At 51.0% G+C, this 6,000-nt stretch overlaps 1 protein-coding gene across 10 annotated transcripts in view; it reads right to left on the reverse strand.

Moving 5' to 3' along the window:
* Ttk (zinc finger and BTB domain-containing protein ttk) overlaps positions 1-5,286 on the reverse strand; it is a 60,237-nt gene extending 54,951 nt beyond the window's left edge. For 5 of the 10 annotated variants that reach the window (XR_013010338.1, XM_076437213.1, XM_076437197.1 and 2 more), the window contains exon 1: positions 3,378-3,520. The gene's annotated coding sequence lies outside the window, so the exon portion shown is untranslated. Of the gene's footprint in view, positions 1-1,721; positions 1,876-2,095; positions 2,263-2,697; positions 2,851-3,377; positions 3,521-5,127 lie in introns of those variants that run through there. The other 5 variants (XM_076437165.1, XM_076437188.1, XM_076437169.1 and 2 more) reach the window with 5 other exon arrangements.
* Between the last annotated feature and the right edge of the window lie 714 nt (positions 5,287-6,000).

Consider the following 6,000-nt stretch of genomic DNA (forward strand, 5'->3'; position numbering starts at 1 on the left):
GCGCAGGCGCGAGAACGCACGCACTTAGGATCGCGTATACGGCCTGTTTTTGCTAGTTAAATAGAAATCGGTTGTAAAGATATACCTCTCTTTGGAAAGTTACCCTTACGGATCACGTGAACAGAGAGACCAGTACGAGAGCACTTTTATATTATATTTATCGAAACGTAACGCGAGATACGAGGGGACAGAACGCACACATGTCATAATGAGATTTCATTTATCTTCTCGGTGTCTGTTTTCGTAGAAAAATAGAGAGATACGCGTCTTATGCTATCGTGTGTTATATGAATTTTCGAAGCGAAAACATCGAACAGGAAGCACTGTTATTTCACGTTCCTTCACACAAGAATGCTGACCGACCCCCTCTCTGTCTATGTATGCGTCCGCGTGTGTGTGTGTGTGTGTGACCGCTATCACGAGATAGCGAATCACAACGGCAGAGAACTGCATTATCGACCACCATCTGAAAGCGCGGGAAATTTGAAAAGGGGTGAACGTCGGATTTACGCGTCGACTACGACGAATCAACGAACGATCCCTGTCACACTAAAGAAATTAGCACGCTATTTACCATCATAAAGGACAGACCCTACGAATAAAGCTATTTAGCAGAACCCTCCCCGTGTCGTGGGTAGACGACCACCATCATCACCGCCATAATCGACGCTTCAACCCCTCGCGGGTACCATGATAAAATCGACACGCTACTTTAATCAGGAACCCGCAGGAAGTGCCATGTAAGTTCTCAACGAAATACACATGGGTACGGATACGCGTCGAGCTTCGGTGCACAGGCCAACACTTGTCGCATACACGCAGGTTAGACCCCCTTTTTTTTAACAAACGCATTCGTGACGCGTCACATTTCCATAAATTAAATGAACATTCCGAATTTTCATAGTCAGTGGCTCTGTTACAATGTTTTAATAGATACTTGACACTGTAAAGTGCGTTCGAGGAACACATAATTCTATCTACTGATAAAGAGTAAGTGTAAACAGATTACTCGTACGCGACACGTGGGAATTATCGATACCCGTTTTGAAACGGTATACTAATTTGCGATATACATAATTATTGTTCCGCAATTAGATTCGAAGAGCATAGATTTCTCTAAGAAAAAATAAAAGAAGAAGATCACAATTTACCAACACCGTGTAGCCATACAACACTTTTCAAAATGGAGTAGTGTGAGAGCCAGCTAAGGCACCACGTGTTCAAGCCACGTGGTTATTAGGTTATTTCACTTGGCGGGAGGTCGATAGATGAACGCGTTTTTCTTTTTCGTCGACCAAGAACACGAAACGTTTTACACCTGGGATCACGCGTCACGGAAGATGTTTGTACATGCGAACACGACGACGACGAAGAAAAACCGCCTAGTAATTCTACGACGTTATAAGTACACACGACTATATCTGTTCAAGTGTGTCTATATCTCGAAGATAACAACGAATCTCCGCGTTCGAGATAGCTGGGACTGTCGACTAACGGTAAATCTGCACTTTGAGTTTTCGGCTCGCGATGTGTATTCGACGATCTCTCGGAAAAGTAACGAGAGAAACAGGAACAAAAAAAAAACGAAAAGTTTCGATAAAAACAAAGTTACACGAATGTGTGAAATAGTACGCAACACGTCCCCGAAGAGAAAAAAGAGAGAGAATAAGGTAAAAACTGTGAAATGGAAAAACGTAGAAAAATATAAAATATAAACATACACAACGTCGCACCTGTAGTACACACGGCTTTCGTATATATCACTGCCTACATTCCTATGAATCGATCACACTATCCACGTATAATCCCCTTGTGGACGATGCGCGTTCATTCTTTTTTCTCCGTTCGAATTTCGAACATAATACCGAGCACTGTTTTCCCGAAAGTCTGTTTATCCGGTCACGATGCACACAGATTACATAATTTGTCCACTATAATGTAACAACAAAGGAGAGAGACTAATTAACGCGAGAGCGCGCGGTGACACTGGGCGACTGAAAGGCACGTTCTGACACGTGCTCGGGCTCGAGGCTGTGGCACTGATCCGATCTCGCGCGGCTCGCAAAGACGAGTAAGGTATGTATACACAACTCACCTGTTATGGTACGTGGTAAACGATTGCAATACGACTCGAAGGCTACATTAGCCGAATACGAATATGCGACAGTCGGCCGACGACTACGACGACGACGGGGGGAAAAAAAAAGTCACAAAGAGGAAGTGAGCACGATCGGCAGCAACAATGACGCTCCCTCGCGAGGGAAGGAACTGCGGAGGCACACTGGGGAACAAGCGGCTCAATGAATACAACAAGGGGGAGGATGGTCGGCGGATGGACGAACGAACGACTCGACTCGAGTCGAGTCAGCCTCGACACCCCGGGGCGTATCGGCGCCTATGGGCAGCGCCATACCCGACCGCGACACACGTACGAGCAAGAGAGAAAGAGCGAACGAGAGAGGGAGGGATAGGGGTGGGGAGAGGAGAGAGACGCGCGAGTACACGAGGGAGACAGAGTGATTCGAAGAGACGAGGGAAAGAGGAGGGAAAGAGAAGATTTACGCAACCCTCTCTCGCCGAGCAAAAATCCACGTCGAGAGGCACGCTGTCGTCGATCCGCCGATAAGCCACGTAGTATCCTCCTTGCACGCGCGTCTCACTTTTCTCCATCTTTTTCAAAGAAACTGTGAAACTAACCTCTCACTCCTTTTACCCTGGCGAAATATCCCCCTCTCCCACTGCCGCGAGTTAACCCTTCCTACACAGAGGCACACGGCACGCGCACAGACGCACGCGCGCGCACCCGACGGACACGCACACAAGTACCGTATTCCATCGTGGCATTCGTGTAAGCGCGCACGCACACACACAAACGGACGGACAGCACGCACACATGGAAAATCATTTGCGCATAAATATACAAACACTCGCGAATGTATATATACACCGCACAGCAACCACGACGGACGACGGTGAGCGCATATATAACAGAAACGACGAATAGTGAAACTAAGATAACAAGGGGCGAATGTGTTGCGGGAGAGAGAGAGATGGAGAAAGAGAAAGAAAGGGTACGAGCGGGAGGTGAAAGATAGGTATATAGAAATATAAAGAGGGAGAAAGCTCGGCGAGACAGTGTGAGAGAGAGAAAGAAGCGTCCTCTCCGCCGCACTGGTAATATCGATTCGTAGGGTAGGCTCGATGGCAACGACCCTACCTGGTTCGACGAAACCAGCTCTCTCGAGGCGCACGGGTACGTTTTTCAGCTTATCGACACCGCCCGGTTTTTCCCGATGACACCCGAAATTCGACGGAACCCGACGACACCCGACACACCGCTCGCTCGATTATTCACAGTATGCACCATGTCGACTTACCTTGGCATCCTGGGATGCGGCTGTTTCGACGACGGGGTGAGAACCACTCCACCGAGGACGTGCGACTTTGCCCGTGCAGCGCTAGGACGCCATGTCATCAAGTCGAGGCGCGGACTCGGGGCAAATCGCGCATATACACACCGATAGAGAGAGAGGCGCACGAACACCACGTAGCTGACCAACCCGGTGCCTGCCGTGCTGGGAATTCCTGCTGCGCCACCGAACGGCCGTCACGGAACCTCGCCTACGCCCGCCTAGCGCCACGACCGTGCTTTCCGTTCGTGGTACCCTTCACCGCTTTGCAACGCTCGCGACACCCGCCCGTTTGCGCGCCCTCGTTCAACCGAACCACCGAAGCCAAGCGGCGCACAACCTCCCGCAATCCTACCACCGCCACCTACCCGCTAGCCCCCACTACACCCTGCACCATCTCCTTATAACCCCCACCTTCTCACCCTTCTCGTCACGCACACCTCCCCCTCCCTTGCTCCGCAACACCCTGTACTCCCTCACGCCATCCTGCGCGTTTCGTCCTTCTCGTTTCCCCTCTCTACCACACTCGCACACTTCTCGACTCTCGGACCCCCTCCGTCCTTCTTCATCACTCCGCCACCCGTCCTTCTCTATCCCTGCTGACTCTCCCACTCTTTCCGTAGCCCGCAAGGAACGAATCGCCTGACTTCTTTCTCTATTCGACCAACCGACGTCGTCTCTTTTTATCTCCTTCGGAAACCTACCCACACGCACACACATTTACACGTACCGCACGCACACATAGATGCATTCCCTCGATTCGTCTTCCTCTTTCTTGCTCCCTCACCCTCGATCACCCTTCAAAAAGGGCACTTATTTTCGCCCCTTTGTTCTCACGCTTGTGACCAACTTCTCCTTCCCTCTAAAGAGACCTTTCCTTAAACCTGCCAACCCCCCTCCTGCCCGATACGCCTTCGTTCCTCGGGCTTCTTTCTCGAACACACCCTCTCCCGCTTGCCTGCTACCTCCTAGCTACTTCTTACGTCAGCGTTACTGCGCACTCGTTCCGGCAAAGTCGCCACGAGCTCGTGTAAAGTTGTTACCCGCCGACGACGACGACGACGACGTCATGCGCGGTTTCAGTGGTCGCGCTTATCACTTCTCGTATTATTTTGATAAAGGAAAATGCGGGTTAAAGGGGCAACCGAGGGTCTCCGGTTCGAAAAAAAAACTTTTTTAAAACATAGCCTGACGGGATTACGTTACCCGCGAGAGAGCCCGCCTCCTCGGTTTATCCTTCGGGGTTCCCCTTTTTTTTACGATCCATGTTTATTCGGTTTCTCGGTTTCACCGATCGCATTCTTTTCGGGACTGCTTCGGCCAGTTTTACGAAACCGTCGGTGGGGGGCTGAGATTGAAGCGAGAAAAAGGGGTTGAAATACGATACACTCCTTTCTGGTAGGGGGGTTGGAGGGCAGAAGGGATAACAAGCGATACGAGAGACGCTTTTCGGGGGATGGCCGGTCCCAAAAAACGTCTCGTAGGGGGTGAGAAAGAAAGGAGACGAAATTCACGGACGTGTGTTTAGACGGCTGTGGAGGAGGCGCAAGTTTTGCGTGTGTTGTACACGCAACCGCGAGACTCGCGTCTGCGCACTTTTTCCCCGCACGGCTCGCCAAACGGCGACGCGGCGCGCTGGTTAGAGCGAGATAGCGCGCACTCCGCCACGAGGCCGTTTCTCAACTTCTGAGAGAGCTGCAAATGTACAAGTACCAACCACATTTGCGTATCCTGGTAGTAGTTTGTCGCTGGTTCAGCTTCCGCTTCGTTCCTCGGGGCCTTGTTGCGTATCCGTGGCGAGGTGGTATCCGTGCGTCGTCACGTTGCCATGGAAATAAACGCACCTTCGTCTGATTTCCTTGTTGGAGAGAATCAAAGTCGTGTTGGTTGCGTGTCGTCACCGGAATCGTTGCGCTACGCTGACGGCACCTTGACACGTTTACCCCGACACGCGTGTTCTACACCATTGCAGCAATGTTGAAACGACTTCATTATCGACGCTCTTATTACACGTCGATCATTATCTGTCGATACCGATCGATTTGGAAACGAGACGGAGAGAGAAAGAGATACGCGGCGGTCGCCCGATTCCCGCGCTTTTTATTTGAATTTCGTTTATGACAAAACAATGTTCTCGTATACATGTATACGTATACGCGGATAGATCTTCTGCGTACGTTTACGCGTATACGTTAAAATGGAAACATGAATGAAGAGAATTCGGTTTGGTAGTTGAATCGGTGAATCGTCTGCGCGAGAGAGCCGACGCGACGCGGGTATTTCAGCACGAGGGTAGGTTTGAAACGTTGCGCGGGGCGCTGTCGCGGAAGGATCCCCACGGATCTTTTCGGTCGACTGATAAAAAGGCTTGGAAGCTGCCTTGTCGCGATGGACGAGGCGTATACGGACAAAAAAAGTCGCTGGAAGGGGAAGCTCGGGAGAGTCTCTCTCTCTGAGTCGGGCAGGGGAGAACGGAGGGATCGTCTGTCGGTGGCGGAGCTGGGGTGGGGGCGGTAGGCACGGCGGGGACGCGATGCCGGGGACGGGGTAAAGAGGTAGAGACATACACGTAGACAAACGTGGGTCGGGG

The sequence above is a fragment of the Lasioglossum baleicum genome, chromosome 1 (genome assembly GCF_051020765.1).
Source record: "Lasioglossum baleicum chromosome 1, iyLasBale1, whole genome shotgun sequence".
NCBI classification, from domain to species: Eukaryota; Metazoa; Arthropoda; class Insecta; order Hymenoptera; family Halictidae; genus Lasioglossum; species Lasioglossum baleicum.